Raw genomic sequence first — 19,817 nt, forward strand, 5'->3', positions numbered from 1 at the left:
CAGGCCAACCGCTGTGCTTCTGCGGGGGGTTCTCCCCAGCATGGAGCTCTGTTAAGTTGAATCTTCTCTGAGTTTGGTTGCCAAGCGTGCAGACAGCAAATTAATGAGTTCTGGTGGGATTGTATAATGACAGGAAGAAAGAGGAAACCGTAGTTTTTTGGGACTAGAACATGCTTTTGGTTCCTGACTCAGTGTGTTCCATTACAGAATTGATGAGTTGTGTCTATTCTGGGACTTCATTGAAATAATCGTTCAGCCTAAAATTTAAGAGTTATGTTTTATTTGGCGGGAGGCCTCGAGCCTGGATGACAGCCTCTCAGATCTCTGAGGGACTGCTCCCAAGAGGTAGGGGAGGAGCTTGGATAAATAGGAGCTTTACAACAAAGACCAGGTACTTGGAACAATAAAAGATTGCTTGTTATCTAAAGAAAGCCAGATATCTCAAGTTCAAGTATTTAGTGCTTTTCTATGTATGGGATGAAGCAAACATATGGGTTATTGAATTCATTCCTTTGGCAAGCACCTAGCTATCTAGGGACAGTATCCTGTCCTTTCTTATTCTGAGTCTGCTCAGAGGGCACCACTGTGAGTGGCTGAAAGGCTGGGTTTCAGGCATATCCTCGCTGGGGTGTGGCAGCAGCTGCTGAGGGCTTGGTCTCAGCATTCTTTGTTTACTGACATGGTTGCAGTATTTTCACTCACATTGTAGTATTTTCATTCACAGTGCTCCCCCTTGGTCCTAAATTCGACCTATATTTTGAGAGACATTTCATGACCAATTTTGTCCCACGGTGCTAGGATGGCTCATTCCTATTTCAGGTGAAGAATTTTCTGAGCTTCCATTCAAGGTGTTAGGTTTTCTTATCAGGGCCTGTTGATACTAAAAGTTTTCTGGATCGCCTGTCTTACTAGTCTATTATGATCCAGGAAATGTTTGCCCTTCATTGCTCATTCCCATACCTAGAATCACACTATTACATTTATTTTATGCAGGGTTGAAAATTTTATCTATTTCTTCAGGATGTTTAGCCATCATCAATCTTGTAGGCCTAGTTACACGTTGGGAAATGTAACAGACAACAATTTAATAAAATAGAGATCATATAACTAATATAGCTAGTAACGTTTTTAAGTAACGAGTAAGAATTTAATAGTAGAGAAGTTGTATATTTGGGTTAAAATTTTGCTTGTATTTCTGATTGAGTTTGAGTGATTTTATGAGAAAGTTCATATTTATGGTCAGGCTCCGAGCAGGTATTAATTGGCCAGGTGAGTTCTCCCACATTGTAAGATCAACAGTGGCCTAAACAGAACTATAAATTATTTTTAGAATAACGTTTCTGAGGGCTATCTAGTTAGAGCCTTGGAGTAGGGAAACCCACCAAGGTAACACAGAAGTACTAGACATAGGTAATTTACCATAAACTTAACAATTGGAGTAGTTCATAATCAAAGGTAGGAGAAATTGTCAAAGTAATTGGTATACAAGCCTGGTCCATTGTCTTGGGTCAGCTGTCGAGCTCAGATGTCGTCTTCTTCTCATCCTGGCCTGGTAGCTTTTTCACCATTTTGGCATTGTTTTCAGGTGAGCAAGTGCTCTATAGGCCAGTGCACTGAAGGGGCTGTTTCTGATAGGAAATGAATCCGAAATTCCGTTTCCTTCAGCTTTTGTGTGTATGGTCTAGTTAAGAGTACTTGATAAAAGGTCTTTCCATTCAGGTTGGAGACAGTTCTTTAAGTCATGCATGTTCCAGTATGTATAATCCCCTGGCTTAGGTCATGGAGCATTGGAAATTTACACAAGGATAGATTACTGAGCTTCGGAAACAAACCTAGAGTATCCTTTTCATAATTAAATTAAACTGTACAGCAATATGACATAAAAGCAAGGAATGATCTGGGAAGTGTCTTAGTAAATATAGACCTCAATTAACAAAACTAGAACTTAATATCCAGTAAAATATAAGATTTTTTCTCTCTAAAATTACCCTCATTTTTCTCAAAGCCAAATCAAGATTAATTTCTTTACAAGTCAAGTCTGATTATTTGATCATATAGGCTTTTTTAAATTGGCTGTGTTGGAACTTTTAATAAGGAGTCTCAGGGTAGAATGTTAATAAGATTTGCTAAGGCCTGGAAAGCCCCGTCAACGGCTTGTCATGGATTTCTGCCTTACAAATTTAGGTAAATTCTTTTCTCTTTAAAATCCTTAAAATACCTTGAGATTCCTATATCTGTTAGGAGATGATCTTCCTCATTTGTCTGATAGAGCCACTGGGGACCTAAGAGTTTTTAGTCTATTGAGGGATCAGATAGAGAGAAAAGATAACTGTTCCAAGTCTGATTACATAGGTATAATTTATCAAATTGCTGTGAATCATAGCTAGCTTAAAGAGAAGAGATTCTTTATGTCTGGGAAACAGGTTAAAAGCCAGTAGTATTTTAAACAAAATCAAAATTTTTAAACATATTCACCAGTTTACTCAGTCCCATGTAACTAATTCTTTTAATCGCAGTTTTCATTGGAAATTTAAAATTTCTTACCCAGTTTAGTTCACTGCTATAGTTTGAAATTTATTAGAAATCAGTAAATCTCCTTGAAGAGCAAGCATTTTGCAAAACCATCAGAAGACAACCATTAACTGTCTATAAATGACAAAAGATTTAAAATCATGGTTAAACACCGTTACACTATAATCGATAAAGAAACCTGGTCACTATACCCAGAATTATCACTGGTAACATTTCAGATATACCAGAATTTTAGGGAGTCCATATAATTTCTACAATATCTATATTAATAATATTTTCTCATACAATATAACCTTAGAAGATTTATTATTCATTTGACAATATCATGTTATTTAACACGCCAATTGAAACTTACTCTTTTAAAATCTCTCTTTGGGATGTTTCAGGGGCCATCTGTAACTTCCCAAACTTAACTGGAGATTAAAAGAACTTTAATTAGAAATTGATATCTGGGGATCTTTTTAAAAGATTTCAGAACACTTGGTCAGATAAACATATAGGTCACTGTAAAGCAGTACTTATTCATTAACAAGAAAATACGTCAAAGGTAAAGGCAGAACAGATCAGTTAAGCGGTATAAGAAGGTTTACAATCTGTTGCTGAAGGTGGATTAACATTTCAAAAAACATGTTTCCTCTTAACAGCGAGAAAACCAAATCTAGTCTTGTACCAACTTACTTCTAAGATTCATTTACTTTGCCCAAGTTGATTCTAAATTTAGCCAATTCCGACAACGTACGAAACTCTTTCCTTAGGGTACCTCTTCCACAAGCCTTCCACAGCTTTCTATTCTCATATTAGTGTGTCCGTTATTTTCTCTTCCATTCAGAAATAACCAGCTTCAGGACAAAGTCACTATTTTTCATTAACAAAATATAATTCCATTCTTATATCTTCCTTTACACATTTATCTTACTTTCCTAGGATACTGAGATCATTCCCTTAAAAATAGAGTCTATTTCAGGGTGGCACCAACCATTTATTAATATATCTAAACACCTTTAGTTTCTCTGTAAGAGTAAGTTAAATGTTAAGTAATTCATATTTCAATCTTATTTTATCTGAAAATGGCATAGCTATTAAATAAAATCCTATCATTTAACTTAATTTAGCACAACTCTAGAATTTAAAGATACCAAACATTTAGAGATTATGTTAAGCATACATTTTAAAAATATATTTTAAAAATTTACCCAAAGCTCTCATCTCATTTGCATTTAATTTACTTAAAATTTTACCACACCACATTACTGTTATTTTTTTCTTGACAAATCTTCACCAGATATAACAGAATCTTATTTGACTTTCTTTAAACCTAGGTACAGTAAAGGTATTATACTTAATATTGATGACTTTAAAGATGTCTATATTAATTAGAACAAACTTAAACTAAACAATATCAAATATTATCTTAATATTGAATTTTTCCAGTTCACGTGATGCTGAAAGTCAATTTGTTCAGTTTTTATTTTAAAAATACTTAATTTGTAAGCTCTTATTTTTTACGTCAATTAAGCAGAGATCTTTGACTTTGATTTTTTTTTTAGCTGTATAAATATCTCACATCTGTAATGTGTACGCAGGTTTATAAACAGACAAAAGCTAGAGATCTCATAGCTTCACTTTAAAAATTAATTATAATATAGGTATAATAATAGTTCTAGTAGGCTGAATTTGCTTGCTCAAATCACTAAGGCTTACTATTTATGAAACAGATATTTAAGATTTCTTGACAAAGTCTGAAGGACCCGTCAGAGTTCTGAGTTCTAAAATGCCAAAAATTTCTTGGCCCTAAGTTTTATCTCATTGAGCTAACTAGGCTCAGTCCTAGGTCACTGTTTCTGTATTTACATTTCTGGTCTGCAAGACAAAGACACACGCTTCCAGTTCCCCAGAGAACTGCTCTGTCACCCAGAACCAATTGTATCTCCTTAATTGGCATTTTTTTTATCAATCAGGAGAGCTGTAAACAAAGAATTCAATGTTTTAAAACTTTAAGGTTTACTTTATCATGTCTTCCAAAGCTTGCATAAGGTATTTAGTGATGTCTCTTTTCCTTGAGTTATAAGTTAAACCCAGGGTAAACCTCTTATTATATTTTTTTTATTAGCCACTGTATATTAGTTTTTAGTTCTACGTTATATTGGATGGCTCATGTAACTCTATTGGTTTCCTTTACTTTGTTCAATTAATATTTTCTAAGGGACAGATATGTGCCCAGCCTTATAATACCAAGAAGGGGAAGCGTTTTTCCATTGAAACAGATCTATCCCACAACATAATTAAGCAAAAGGTTTATATAAAGACCATTTAAATATACCAATTTTATAAATATTTATCTCAAATTTTTTAAATCTTATATCTTTAATTTTTATATTTATTAGGTTTAATCAATAATTTTTATTTCTAGAAGGATTGCAAGAAACTTTTTGTTGTTGTTGTTCATTGTATCTAATTTTATAGAAAAGTCTCTAGGATGCCCAAGTTTCAGCCAAAGTGCTTAGGTCCTACTCAATTTTTAATTTGATTAATTGGTCTGTTGTCCCAATCATTAATCAAGTATATCAGTCTATATATACATATATTTTAAACTGTGGCAAATAAAATGGACTTGTTTGAACTTTAATGTTGGGGGACAGTAGGTGATCTCTTTGGCCCTTTTTTTTAACTTTACTAGTGTAGTATCAAAACCTTGTATCTATTCCAAAAATGTCCATTTTATTTATCTCATTCAAAATAGCCATATAAAAATATTTATCCATTTGGGATAAGCCCTTATCTTTTTTTTTCTGACATTTTTACAATCCTTTTTCCAGTTATTCAACTTAATTACCAATAATTATTCTAAGTTTTTATTAACATCTCTAGAACCATTTATTGGAAAGGAAAAACACAAATGTAGCTTTTCAAAACAGTTTTTTTTTTTTAACTAAGTTCTTAGGTTAACAATTAGATATATTTTTCTATCTTTAAACTTGATTTTAATAGGTACCAATTAAACAGCTGTTTATCATGAGATCTCTTTCAACTTTCACAAATTTAAAAGCTTTTCCAAATTAAAGGATCCATCATATGGCCATCAATTTATATATATATATATAATATATATATATAGTGATTTTAAATGAATAAGATGAAGAGGCTTTTCCACATGAGAGTGGGGGTGTTGCCTAAATAAAATTCAAAGCTTTACTCTCCAAAAGCTAAAGGCCTTTGTGGTCCAGGCTGATGCAACAAAGTTTAAGATGGCAAAATATCTGAAAATTGGTACAAACAAAGAATTGCTTAGAATCCAATTTATTTACGTGGCCACCATATGTACGCAATACTTGTACCTTTTGTATGGCAGAGTCCAAGGTTTCCTTTAAAAAGAAAGTAAACATACATATACATACATAAACACACTTAAAAGACCCAGAGAAAGATAAAACGTTTACATTTCAAGGACACAGGAAGAGAAATTCAAGTTCCCCCTAAAGTGGATTTTGTTTTTATAAGTTCAGAATTCCAAAAAATGTTTCTATCAGGCCTGATTATTTACTTTCAGATTGAGATTTTCTTTTCTAATTCCCAATTAATGTTGTAAGTTTTGTATGTACATAAACCTGGCTGGGGTATTAATTGGAGGCTGGCAATCTGTCATTTCTTTTTCTTTTCTTTTCTTTTTTTTACTTTTTTTGAAAGTTCTATTCCCCATTGTAAGGTCGGGTACTCAGAATAAATTTGCTAGTAAGATTTCCCGCAGGGACAACTCTATGGCATGAAGTCTTTGTCTCTACCACTCCTGCAAGATTCTCTGTCACCCGAGAAAGCTGTTACCAGCCAGGAGGATGGTCCCATTTTTGGAGTTGAAAGGTTCCTCGTAAGAGTTTTACTTTTATCCTGAAAAATTCAATGGATGTAACCAAATTGAGGAAAACATTAGACCAGCCTCTTACCTAACCACTCAGTCCTGAACCCAGTGTTTTCAACTTGGACCCACTCAGGACGTCTCCACTGGGTGAGTATTTTCCTAATAGGTTTCCACCAGCCCACTTCTGACGTCTCTTCAATGTGGGTATTTCCCGTTACCTTTCAACGAGGTCCCACCCAGTATGTCTCCACTGGGTGGGTAATTCCCCCCAGTCTCCTTCAACTGGAGGGCCAGGTACCTGGAAACACCGCCAAATAAAACTCAGGATTATCAACCAATATATGAGATCCGAGAACCAGGAGAGACTCACCCAAATTCATCTGGACTCCCCGAGGAGGCGGATGGTCACAAAGGGCCACTGCTGGTACAAAGGCCCCAGTTACTCGGAGAGTTCAGGTGGAGAAAGTCTGCTCTGGGTCCCTTCATGGTGTCCAAAACAGTTGACTGAAATACATGTGCCACCTAAAATTTAAGAGTTATGTTTTATTTGCGGGAGGACTCGAGCCGGGATGACAGCCTCTCAGATCTCTCTGAGGGACTGCTCCCAAGAGGTTTGGGATGAGCTAGGATATATAGGAGCTTTACAACAAAGACAAGGTTGTTGGAACAATAAAAGATTGCTTGTTATCTAAAGAAAGCCAGGTATCTCAAGTTCAATAATTTAGTGCTTTTCTATATATGGGAGGAAGAAAATATTTTGGACTCACTGAATTCATTCTTTAGACAAGCACCTAGCTATCTAGGGCCAGTATCCTGTCCTTTCTTATTCTGAGTCTGCTCAGAGGGCACCATTGTGAGTTGCTGCAGCGGCTGGGCTGCAGGCCTTTCCTCGCTGGGGGGTGGCAGCAGCCGCTAATGACTTGGTTTCAGCATTCTTTGCTTACTGACATGGTTGCAGTATTTTCATTCACATTGTAGTATTTTCATTCACGGAATGATTATGGATAATCTGCAACCTTGGAAAGCAGCCGAGATGGAATTACTGCAGGTACCTTCTACTTTAATAAGCCGTGTGCAAACATAAACATGGAGGAAGCATACGTTTGGATTTGGTGGTGTAGGGAAGGGTTTCTGCACATTACAGGAGAACGCAATGCAGAATTCCTTAAGTCCACCTTTCTTTTCTGTAGTGGTTTCTGAGAACAGTTTATGGTAATTAACCAACATTGACAAACGGTGGCACACATTGCATTTAAGAGCTGGCCGACTGCACACTTAGGTATTGGACAGGTGGAATTCATAGGCAAGTGATCAGGTGGCTGGGAGAGAGTTGGAGACAAGGCCTGGGCCCAGAATCCGGTTTAAACCGCCATTTCCTCACCATAGGGCCTTGGACTAGAATGTAACCTCTCTTAACCTGTTGGTGAATCTGTGAAATGGGCATGATATTATTCGTTTCTTCCTGGGATTGTTGTAAGTTCTGAAGAGTATTGTAGCACACATGAAGCACTTAACACACTGGCATTTATCAGTGTTCACTGTGTGCGGCTGCCCCACTTCGCGTGTGTCAGAGCCGTAAAGGCAGCATTTGTCTGTTGAGGACGCACTGGTAGCCCCTTGGCTAGGTTATGAATTTGGTGATTTCCTTTAATCCTTGTAACTCTGTGTGCCATGGGCATTTATTTTCATGGACAGATGAGGAATCTCAGGGTAAAGAAGACTGTAATTTGCCCAAAATCAGATCATAATTTTGGGTGCAGTGGCCTCGGTTCAGCATGTGCCCCAGGGCCTTCTGCCCTCTCCGTTCAGCAATAGAGCCAGATGTGGGGTCAGCTGTTTCCCAGCCCAGAATATCTGGCAGGCCGCAAGACACACTGGCCCTGCGCTGCTTGAGCAAAAACTCCGGGGGGAGGCAGTTATAAAAGGGATAAACATAAAAACAGATGACAGCAAACTGTGATCAGCTCTGAGAAGGAAAGGAACACACCTCGCAGTGCAGAGCTGCGAGTTTTCCCATCAGTGCTGCTCTGGGGGCGTTCATATCGGCTAAACAAACTCTGCTGCTGCACCAAGGCAGGAAGGCAGGGAGCGTGTGGCCAGGTAGACAGGGCCTTGTTATCATACTCATTACCCATTAAGCTGCAGCTGTCACTGGCAATTACCTAGTAAACAGTTGTCGGCAATAATCATCACGCACTTTTCTTGGTAGTTTTATTGGCCCCACCTTTGAGATGAGGTCATTGAAGCTGGGGAGTTTGCTGCATGCCCGTGATCACCTTGGAAATACCCCCACTGGTCTATCAACCTAGACTGGTGTGGCTGTCATGTCCCAGCCCTGTGAATGGCATCGTGTTGCTTCTCCCAAGTGGCCCAAATGACTGACATTGATATTCTTAATTCGTAGGAAATGGTATGTGACAATAGGTGAAAAAGGTAGTAAGAAATTGTTTGGAAAACTAGAAGAAAATCCAATTCTTCCCCACCTGGGGAAGCGCACCCAGTGTCACCCACCCTACTCACTGCCTGTCACCTCCTCCTTGCTGACTCCACGTTGAGAAGCCACTCTGAGCCTTTGAAGAACATTTTGCCTCATGACACTGTTGAATAGGACCTGCGAACCCTCTGTCCCTGGTTAACCCTCTCTTCAAAGCCATTTAAATTTTTTGCAGGCTCCTCAGCTCAGATGTAAGAAAAGACTCTTTAAACTTCTTGATGCAGCTCCTTAATGAAGATCTTGTGAAGGAAACCTACTCAAAACCTGGGAGGTATGCACACAGTGACTGCAAACTCAGCACTTTGTGATGTTCAGTATCAGATTCGTGGGTGACTCAGGAAAGGCTTTTATAAGGTAACAAGGGGAAAGTGAATGGACGCAGGATGTGTGAGACTGAAACATCTCGGTCCCAGCCAGCAAGGCACCTGCATTCAGGATGGTGGGTGGGGAGTGCAGAGTTGTCACAAAGAAAGAAGTGGTGGGATGGGAGGGAGGACAGTTAGGTACTTTACTGGGGAGGGAAACAGTGGGTTGAACATTTCCTGGTTGAACAAGAGGACTGTGACATGATGTGCTTGTATTTTGGAGAGAAGGGTTTTGTGGGGACAGGCCTAGGGAGAACGCTGTCAGGCTGGGGAGTCAGCACAACAGGGAAACACACAGAACTGGGCAGACCCCAGGGCCCCTGCTGGGGAAGAGGCTGCCCGCCAATTCGAGCCCTGGGGGCTGCTTCTGTCCCTTAGCTGGGGCCTCAGAGCTCCCTTCACAACCCAGTCCTGTTGATACAAGAAAAAAAAAACGTGACGCATGAGAAGGGCTGTGTCTCAGGCTTTGGATGAGCCCCTGGGATGTGCCCCACCAGATTTTGTTCCTTGGCTTCATGCAGTAAAGAATTCAAGAGCAAGCCAGTGTTGAGTAAAGGTATATTTATTCAGAGAGATACATTGAAAGGCAAGAGAAACTTCACGAGTTGTGGGGGTTTGATGCTCAGATTAAAAGTAGGTACACACTCCACATAGTGTGGGCCTTCTCTGAAGAGGGAGAGAGAGTGGTGACCCCGAGGTGGTGTTTTGTTGCTCTTTTTTCTTGGGCTTGGTGGTTTCATATGCTAATAAGTAGAAGGATCAGCCTTAGGGCAAGGGGCTTGTATTCCCAGAGAGTTGACCATTTCCCACCCTTTGACCTTTTGTGGCTAGCCTTGGGACTGCCATGGTGCCTGGGGCATGTTATTCACCATGTTACTATTACAGTGGGTGCATAATGAAGCTCAAGATCTGCTAGAAGTTAAATCTCTTCATCCTGTGCCTCAAGGCCTATTGGGGGTTGAATCCTTCACATTATGATGTTAATTGTTGTGGCCTTCCTTGAATGGATGTGCTCTGCCCCCTTCCATCCTATCTCACTGTGATGACACAGAGAGAACAAAGGCCGGGCCCTGCCTGTGCTCCTGCATTTAACAGCGGGAGGTGAGGTGTGGGCTTATGATGACTCTGAGTGGTGAGAAGGATGTTTCAGATTTTCCCACGTGAGACATGGGGACCTGCCAGCACCCACTGCAGAACTATCTCACGGGCATCGTCGCTTGTGTTGTTTTGGAAACAACAGGCCAGCCAAGAAACAAGCACCACACAGAGGGTTGGAGTACTGAGATTTATTACCCCGGCGGGCTCAGAGGGGCTTCTGTTCCGAAGCTCTGAGCACCTCCAAGACCTGCACGTGAGGTTTTATAGGTTTAATTACAAGTATGGGGCTATTAGCCAATAAGGCTCCAACAACAAAAAGCAAGGAATCAGTACACTGAAGCTTATCAATTTGGAACAGATCACATTACTGACAATTGTTGACATCGGATTTACGAGTTAGCCCAGCAAAACTTACATCAGTAAACGGACACTTATCACACTTAGATTTGTGACTTAGCTTGTTAGCCCAGCTGGGCTTTTCCTTCACAGTGTCACTCATCTTTTCTGTTTTTTTTTTTTTTTTTAAGTATTTAATCCAAATTTAATATCAGGATTATTTGGGAAAGAAATTTCTCTTTTTCTTTTCTTTGGGGCTCTTTGGGGGGGTAGGTAATTAGGTGTATTTATCTGTTAGTGGAGGCCCTGGTGTTCGAACCCAGGACCCTGTGCACGCTTAGCACACGCTGTACCGCCCTCCCCATCATCTTTTTCTTTTTGCTTTATCTGTCAAGAATCTTACACCTGAATTTCTAGTCGGCCTTTAACACTTGCCCTGACTCCAGGGAATCCATTTTTATGACTTTACCTCCCCCTGGTTTCATTTAAGTATTGAATCTCCATTTTCTCTTCACTCTCAGTTTTGCCTTTTTGTTGTTATGGTTGTTAAGCTGTGTTTGAAAAAATTGTTTAATTTCTCTTTTAGCAGGAGGCTAAAAGTAAATAAATATGTAAACAAACAGCACACTTAAATGCTTTTATACATTCTAAGCTGTTTAGTAGTTACTTAAAAACTGAATTGAATATTAAAGTGATAACATTTTTAAATTATTTTTTAATTTTTTACAAAGATATAGCTGATTTAAAATATGATATATTTCAGGTGTACAATAGATGCTCCATTTATAGTTACTGTAAAACATTGGCTGTATTCCCTGCGTTGTAAGATACATCCCTGTAGCGTGTTTACATTATATGTTGCAGTTTGTATAAGAAAGTTGGGTAACGCAGAGTCTGGGATGTGGCTGTGTCTGACCCAGGTTCACGCTCACACTGCCTGTTAGAGCTCAGGCCCTCACTCCTGTATGCAGGAGAGCGAGTGGAGGTAGCTCTCATCAGCGCTGGTACCAACCTCTGAGTGGCAGTGAAAGCAGTGACTGTGTGTGGACGTGCAAAGTGTTGTTTCAAGAGCTTTACATGCATTTTTGCATTTAATAATTAAAGCCCTCCTGTGAGGAAGCGTTTTATGATTTTAATGAATAAAACTTTTTTTTGATATTGATAGACTTCAAACCTCCGGAAAATTTACAGGAATAGTACAATAAACACTCAGATACAGTTCACCTTAAAGGGCACTATTTGGCCTTTTGTGTCTGGCTTATTTTAGCATAAAGTTTGAAGGTTCATCCATGTTGTAGCCTGAATCAGTACTTTATTCTTTTAGTTTGATAATATCCTTTTTCTTTTTTTTCGTTTTTGGTCTATTTAAAAACATTTTCATTGAAGTCTAGTCACTTTATAATGTGTCAGTTTCTTTTGTACAGCACAACACTTCAGTTAAAGAAGAACATACCTGTATTCATTTTCATATTCTTTTTAAACATAAGTTACTATAAGATAATAAATATATTCTCCTGTGCTATACAGTATAAACTTGCTGTTTATTCTATACATACTCTGTATCTGCAAATCTTGAACTCCCAATATATTCCTTCCCACACCCTCTCCTCTCTGGTAACCATAGTTTGGTTTCTATGTCTCTGTGTCTGTTTCTGTTCTGTAGATAAGTTTGTCTTTTTGTTTCTTTGCTTTATTTTTTGTTTTTTGTTTTTTTGTTTGTTTGTTTGTTTTAGATTCCACATGTGAGCGATCTCATATGGTATTTTTCTTTCTCTTTCGGGCTTACTTCACTTAGAATGACATTCTCCAGGTCCATTCATGTTGCTGCAAATGGCATTATTTTATTATTTTTTTATGGGTGAATAGTAATCTATTGTACAAATACACTACAAACTCTTTATCCAGTCATCTGTCAGTGGATATTTAGGTTGTTTCCATGTCTTGCTATTGTAAATAGTGCTGCTCTGAAAGTTGGGGTGTAGGTGTCTTTTTGAATTACGGATCCTTCTGGATATACGCCCAGGAGTGAGATTGCTGGGTCATATGAGAGGTCAATTTTTAGTCTTTTGAGGAACCTCTATACTGTTTTCCACAATGGCTCCACCAAACTTCATTCCCACCACAGTGTAGGAGGGTTCCCAATTCCCCGCAGCCTCTCCAGCATTTACTGTCTGTGAACTTCTGAATGATGGCTATTCTGACTAGTGAGAGTTGATACTTGATTGCAGTTTTGATTTGCATTTCTCTGATAATGATATTGAGCATTTTTTCATGTGCCTATTGGTCAATTGTATGTCTTCATTGGAGAAATGTTTCTTTAGGACTTCTGACCATTTTTGGATTGAATTGTTTGTTTTTCTTTCTTATGAAGTGTAAAAGCTGTTTACATATTCTGGGAATTAAGCCCTTGTCAGTCTCATTTATTGCAAATATTTTCTCCCATTCCATAGATTGTCTTTTTGTTTTGCTTATTGTTTCCTTTTCTGTGCTAAAGATTGCAAGTTTAATTAAATCCCACTTGTATATTTTTGCTTGTATTTCTATTGCTTGAGTAGACTGCTCTAGGAAAACATTGTTGAGATGTATGTCAGATGTTTTGCCTATGTTTTCTTCTAATAGGTTCATAGTGTCTTGACTACATGTTTAAGTCTTTAAGCCATTTTGAATTCATTTTTGTGTATGCTGTGAGGGAGTAGTCTAACTTCATTCATTTACATGCAGCTGTCCAGTTTTCCCTACATCATTTGCTGAAGAGGCTGTCTTTACTCCATTGTATGTTCTCACCTCCTTTGTCAAAGATTCAATGACCAAAAATTTGTGGGCCTATTCTTGGTAATTTTGTTTACCCATTCATTGATGGATGGATATTGTTTGTAACCTTTGGCTACTCTGAATGATACTGCCATGAATATTGATGTGTAAGTTTTTGTGAGAATATATTTTCATTCTGTTGGCTGTACAGTTGGCCCGCCATATCTGTAGTTTCCTCTTCATGGATCCAGATGGCTGGTTGTAAAGGGACTCGAACATCCTTGGATTATGGTATCCAGGGTGGGGGGTTCCTGAAACGAACCCCCCGAGGATACTGAGGGATGACTCTATATGTAGGAGTGGAATTGCTGAGCCATATATTTCTAACCTTTTGAGGAAACACCAGGCTTTTCCAAAGAAGCTGCACCATTGCTCCTTTCCAACGGCTGCATATTGAGGGTTCCCATTTCTCTGCCTCCTGACCCACACTTGTTATTGTCCATGTTTTGATTATAACCATCCTAGTGAGTGTAAAATCAGATATCATTTTGATTTTGATTTCGCAAGTGATGCTGAGCATCTTTTCATATGCTTATTGGCCAATTGTGTATCTATTTAAATACTTGGCATATTTAAAAATTGGGTCGATTTTCTTTGTATTGGTCAGTTGTAAGCATTTGTTTTATATCCTGGATACTAGTCTCTTATTAGATATATGCTCTGCAAAATTTTTCTCCTATTCAGCAGATTGTCGTTTCACTTTACTTTTTTTAAACATTAAAACAATTTCTTTCTAGGGGAGGTAATTAGATTTATTCATTTTATTTTTCTTGCTAAGCACGCACTCTATCACTTGAGCTACCCCCTTCCCCTTTCATTTCACTTTCTTGATGATGTCCTTTGTAACAAATGGTTTTAATTTTGATGAAGTCCATCTTATCTTTCTTGTTTTTCACTTGTGCTCTTGGTATTGTATCTAGGAAGCCATAGCCTATCCTAGGACCACAAAGATTTAAACTATGTCTTCTTTTAGAAAATTTATACATTTAGTTTTTACGTTTCTGTCTGTGATCCATTTTGAATTAATATTTTATTTGTTATATAAAATACAGGGGTCCAGATTCCAGAATCATTCTTTTGCCTTCAGATACCCAGGTGTCTCTGCACCATTTGTTGAATAGACTATTCTTTCAATGGAGTGTTGTTGGCACATTTCTGAAAAATGACTGTAAATGTAAGTTTCTCCCCTGGATTTTTTATTGTGTCTCATAGATTTTTGCATTCAAACTTATGCCAGTACCATAATGACTTTAGTACTATAGATTTGTAGTAACCTTTGAGTGAGTCCTCCAAATTTGCTCTTCTTTTTCAAGATTGTTTTGGCTGTCCTGGGCCCCTTGCACTTCCATATGAATTTTGGCATCAGTTTTTCAATTTTTGCAAAGAAGTCAGCTGGAATATTGATAGGGACTCCATTTAATTTGTAGATCACTTTCGGGAGTCTTAACATTTTTAACAATATTGTCTACCATTCCATGAACATGGGATGCCTTCCATATATGTAGATCTTTTAATTATTTTTTTGGTGATACTTCAAAATGTTCAATGTGAAAATCTTGTAAAATTTTCTTAAATATATCTCTCATTTCATTTTTTATGCTGTTGTAATTTGAAAGGCTGAGCTTCCTAAGGGTGGGACTATATATCAATTTATTTATTTCTAGGATTCCTACACAGCAAATACCCTAGATTTATATTTGCTACATAAATCTATCCACAATTCTTCCCACCCCCGTGTCATAAGAAACCAAGACCCAGGTTAAGCTACCTGAACTCCTATGTGGAAGTGAGAAGTGAGACCCTTGGGTGGGGCTTTGTGCAGATTATAATGAAAGCTTATTCATTATGGCTTCATCTTAATTTCTTTTAAACAATCCTCTCAGTGTATATAGTCAGATACATTAAGAACATGACCTTTTGATGTGCAGAGGAGCTAAGACAATAATTTTCAAATAATTTCTAGTGAGAGTGTTGTACTTGAAACCTAATTTGAATCAATCTTTGAAGATTTATGTTTCAGGAGCTTTGACTATATAATACCTGTCTTTATTCAATAACTACAACTAAATGCTCAAACAACATGTAAGAGTTTGAGCAAACTGCCCCTGCCCCGTAGTGCTGGTTGGCTGCAGCTGTAACTGGAGTCAAGGCTTACCTATCCCAGTACGCTTGGGCGGATCTGCTCAAAGGGGTTCGTCCAATAGTTTGTCAGTAGTCTTTTGGACAAAGCCATAAAACATTGATTTAAGGTTGCTGGAATGGAATCTATTTTATTAATATTAAGTAAGCACATATTGAGTGCTTACTGTATGTTGGGAATTGCCCCTCAGCTTCATATCAATATTATTTCACTTAAAACCTCTCATATTTCCTTGTTATTCATACATTGCAGATAAGGAGACTGAGGATTAGCTCTTCTCTCTTTTGGGGGGAGCTCATTATCAATGATGGGAAGTTGTAAGGAAAAAGATATTGATTCACCCTGAGAAAATATTTTTCTGAGAGTCAGCAATGAATAGGGTGACCACTGAAGAGGGTGATCATTGTTCGATTGAGACGATCCCCGGGTTGTAGGGAGTCAGCGTCCCTGTCCTGGACACGGCACGTGTAGCACTGCGTGGTGGGTGAGGAGGCGCGGCCGCGCAGGGAACGCGGATGCCGGGCTGTTGGGCTTTGCTCAGGCCCGGTGGGGCTTTCTCCTAAGGGAAGTGGAACGTCATTGTCAGATTTTAAGTAGGGGAGAAGGGTGCTCTCGTAGATCACTTTTGTCTTGTAGAATGCTTAGAAACATTTAGAAGGCTCGGCAGGAGGTGATGTGATAAGTCAGAGTAGGGTGTTTTTGAGGTGTAGCAGTGTTCAATTTTCAAGTGATTTTCAGTACCATGTTTGTGTCTCAGTAGCCGTGTCACTTTGGATGACACACTCAAGGAAGTGAAACAATTTATCTTATTAATTGAAACAGTGATATACCGACTTCCCAGGACTGCTGTGGAGATCCAGTGAGATAACGTGTTCATAGTGTGCAGTGTGGTCCCCAGCACAGAGTCAGTGCTGAGGGAGTGCCAGTGAGAACCTGGTAGGTGAGGTGTGGGTGGTGGGACTCGATGACTGAGGAAATTGGGCCCTGAAGGAGGGGTCCAGTCACATCTGTGAGTGATGGGACTGAGCTGGGAGAGGCAGACAGACCTTGACCCCGACAAGGGGCCCTGGGCAGGACGGCCATGGGAGGAGCACCATGAAGTCAGCTCTTTGCAGGTGGAGTTGGAGGTGCCCTTGAAACATCTAAGTGCAGTGCCACAATCACAGAGGAGGTCTAGGCCCGGGCTGTGCATTTTCCTATAATCTCAATCCCTGAGGACGCCGAGGTATTGATCATTGAACGTGAAGACATACTTAAAAGACAAGTGAATAGTAGTATCATCTCTGTCATCAAAGCTCACGTCTCTTTATTCATCACTCACTTTGCTAATTGGGTACTTACAGAGCTCACTTCACCGTCCTCACCTGGGCTCAGGCTCCACAGAAAAGATCTTATGAGTCTCCCTCTCTTCCAGAAGAAAACACATTTAGCTGGTAGACTTCTCTACTTCGCCAGACTTAGAATTTTAGTTTGTTGATTTAATTCTGCTTTCTGTTGGCCGTCTCCTGACAGGAGAGACATTTTACCTCATAGTCAGGTTTCAATTAGTTGTTACTGAGAATTGCTGATCTGATCCATAGTGTATGTTTTCTATTAACTTTGTAGAGTACTTATCATTTTTCTGTCTTTGCCCTTTAATTTTGTTTCCTCTTCAATGTTCTATCCTATTTGGGGCCTTATTTTATTTTTTAATTAAAAAATGTCTGTTAGCAGTTAAGAAAACAAAAGCAAAGAAAAAATGCACATGATAGCTAAATTTAGAAAATATCTATTGTGTTTTCTGCCTTGGCAATGGAGAGTTCTAGAAAGTCTTGAAAACCTTCATTACATAAGTTCCTTAAAATGCTGATTAAGAAATAAGACCTTCCTTCCTCATCTTTCAAGCTGCACAGCTAATTGTGAAGTAAGTGAGGGGAAATCCTCAGAAGACATGTCAAACCAGAAAGCAGGGATTCTGGGAGATACGCGAGCCTTAGAAGCCCTGGGGGGCCACTTGGCTCCTGAACTGAGTTTCAGTTGCCTTGACAGGAGGTCAGGAGATGAGCCCAAGGCCTCTCACACTGGGAGTTGGATGGCTGTTCTTATGTAAGGCCAAGCACATCCTGAGAATCCTGCTTTATAAAAGGGTGAATTAGAATGAAAAGTAAAAAAGCATTCCTCAAGGCAAGGAAGTAAGGAAAGTTAAATTTTTTGGAAGCGGGGAAAAATAACATATCCAATGTATGTATTTAGTTTAAATCTGTTCTGGCATGAGAGTGACAACAAGCTCCTGGCAGAAAATCACAGCTCCTCCCGGAAAGAGAAGTTGTGTTTTGAATGAATCAGTGGACAGCCATTCCGAAAAATGTCTCCAGAGTCTACTGGATCAAGATACTGAACCCAAACTCCTCCCTTCCATGGTCTCATTTAAATAACCAGAAAGGTTTTAAAGGAAAGAAGCCATAATCATAGTTCTACTTATTGACATTAACATATGCTAGGAATTCAGAGGTGACTATGGAGTTGTCACCACTTTTATGGACCTTACTTTCTATTTGACATAGTTGGGGAACTTGGTGGAGGGTGGTTTTAGTCTGTTGCAATTAGCCAGGAGAGGAGATTAAGAAAGCAGTGAAGAGCGGGTGACATTTTTAGCTGAGGACAGTCCTGTTCAGTTGGTTTGTAATTGCAGGCTTGTTGAGTTGTCACTGGAGGGAATTGATCTTATGGAGTTTGGACTTAACTCAGGCCTCTTCAGAATGGACAAGTGAACCTGGAGAAAGACAGTCAAATCTGTGCAGACATTAAAGTCCACGTGAACGTGCTGTATCCCTGAGCCAAAGATAGGACAAGTAGGCAGCACTTCTTGAGGACAGAGGAGTGGTTTTTAAGGTTCTCCAAGAATGAAGCCCAGGGAACCGGGATGGCCTGTTGTCAAACTCTGACGTTGCTCTTTGGACGGTGTACCCACTGAGGTTATTGGCCGTTTATAGGTTTCCATTTCTCTTTAATGCATGACAGGTGATGAGGACGTGGGCATACACTTTTGACATCTTGGCGAATTGACTGGGTACCTGCCTAGAAGGGCGGGCACAGCTACGGCTGCGCCATACATCTTGCCGCCCATCCCGTTCCCTGGCTCCGTGATCACGGCAGAGTGGTTCCTTGATGACCTGTCCGTCTCCTCTGTGACATAGTAACCCAACAAAATACCGGAGCGTATTAGCTTGGCTTTGTTCTTTTCCATCCTTCCCTTCAAATGATGATGACTGATAATGGACCCAGTTACGTTTGCATATGATTTACACGTAGTGCTGTCAGTACAAACCTTGTAATCCCCACTGTGTGATCTAGAGAAGAAAGTTACATTCTTTCCAAATTGTTTTGATGCACTTATGTGGGAAAATGATGTACGTTTGAATATGTATTTCCTCTCTGAATCATCATGGCTACAGATGAATATTTGTAGACATGGAATGAGTTTACTGTATTTGAACTGTATGGTCCCCTAAATTCTCCCCAGCTTTTTAAAGTCATCACTGGAGTGCTACCTCCACAGTGTCCCAAAGCATCCACCACTGCCTGTTCTTCGGACACTGTGAGTTTCCAAGTTGGAGAAGGCTGCTGGCTGTTGAGGCATTCTCTGGCACATCTCTGGCTGGCTGATGTGAGCTTAGCACACAAGACTTGGCAGACAGTATCTAACCATGGTCACGTCCATTTCTGGAACACTCATGGAGGATTTTACACCTATGCTAGTGGCATACGTTATTTCTTTTAGTTTTCAAAACAATCATAATTAGATTTTATCACCTGTATTAATAAGGAAACTGTCAAAGAGAGTGATGTGCAGACTTTGGACTGGAACACGGGTCTTTCTGAACCCTATCTCTGTTCCCTCCCCAGCCTATCCTTCCAAATGTCCAGGAGACTCTTCCTCAGTCTTGAGTTTCCCGCTGATGTTACCACTGTCTTTGTTTCTGGAGAGGAAAACAAGTCTAAACTTACTTTCCAGTTGGAAATGGAATGGAGAGTTAACGTTGGAAGCCGGGAGAGTCTGTCCTGTGATGAAGCGGTCTCTGAGCCACTTCCATGGGGACGTCACGTCACTGTCTGGGCCCCTTGCACAGCCTGTGCACAGGTGATAAGCCAGATGTGCCGAGCAGTCCTACCGGACAGGGAAGTGCGTTGGAAATGAGTTTGGGTATT

The 19,817-nt window shown here is 39.5% G+C and overlaps 1 long non-coding RNA gene across 4 annotated transcripts in view; it reads left to right on the forward strand.

Annotated features, from left to right (window-relative positions):
- LOC141575090 (uncharacterized) overlaps positions 1–19,817 on the forward strand; it is a 34,052-nt gene that overhangs the window by 9,929 nt on the left and 4,306 nt on the right. For 2 of the 4 annotated variants that reach the window (XR_012502410.1, XR_012502413.1), the window contains one exon: positions 9,055–9,150. This is a non-coding gene — a long non-coding RNA (uncharacterized LOC141575090). Of the gene's footprint in view, positions 1–9,054; positions 9,151–19,514; positions 19,792–19,817 lie in introns of all 4 variants that reach the window. The other 2 variants (XR_012502412.1, XR_012502411.1) reach the window with 2 other exon arrangements.

This window comes from Camelus bactrianus, chromosome 26 (assembly GCF_048773025.1).
Source record: "Camelus bactrianus isolate YW-2024 breed Bactrian camel chromosome 26, ASM4877302v1, whole genome shotgun sequence".
NCBI classification, from domain to species: Eukaryota; Metazoa; Chordata; class Mammalia; order Artiodactyla; family Camelidae; genus Camelus; species Camelus bactrianus.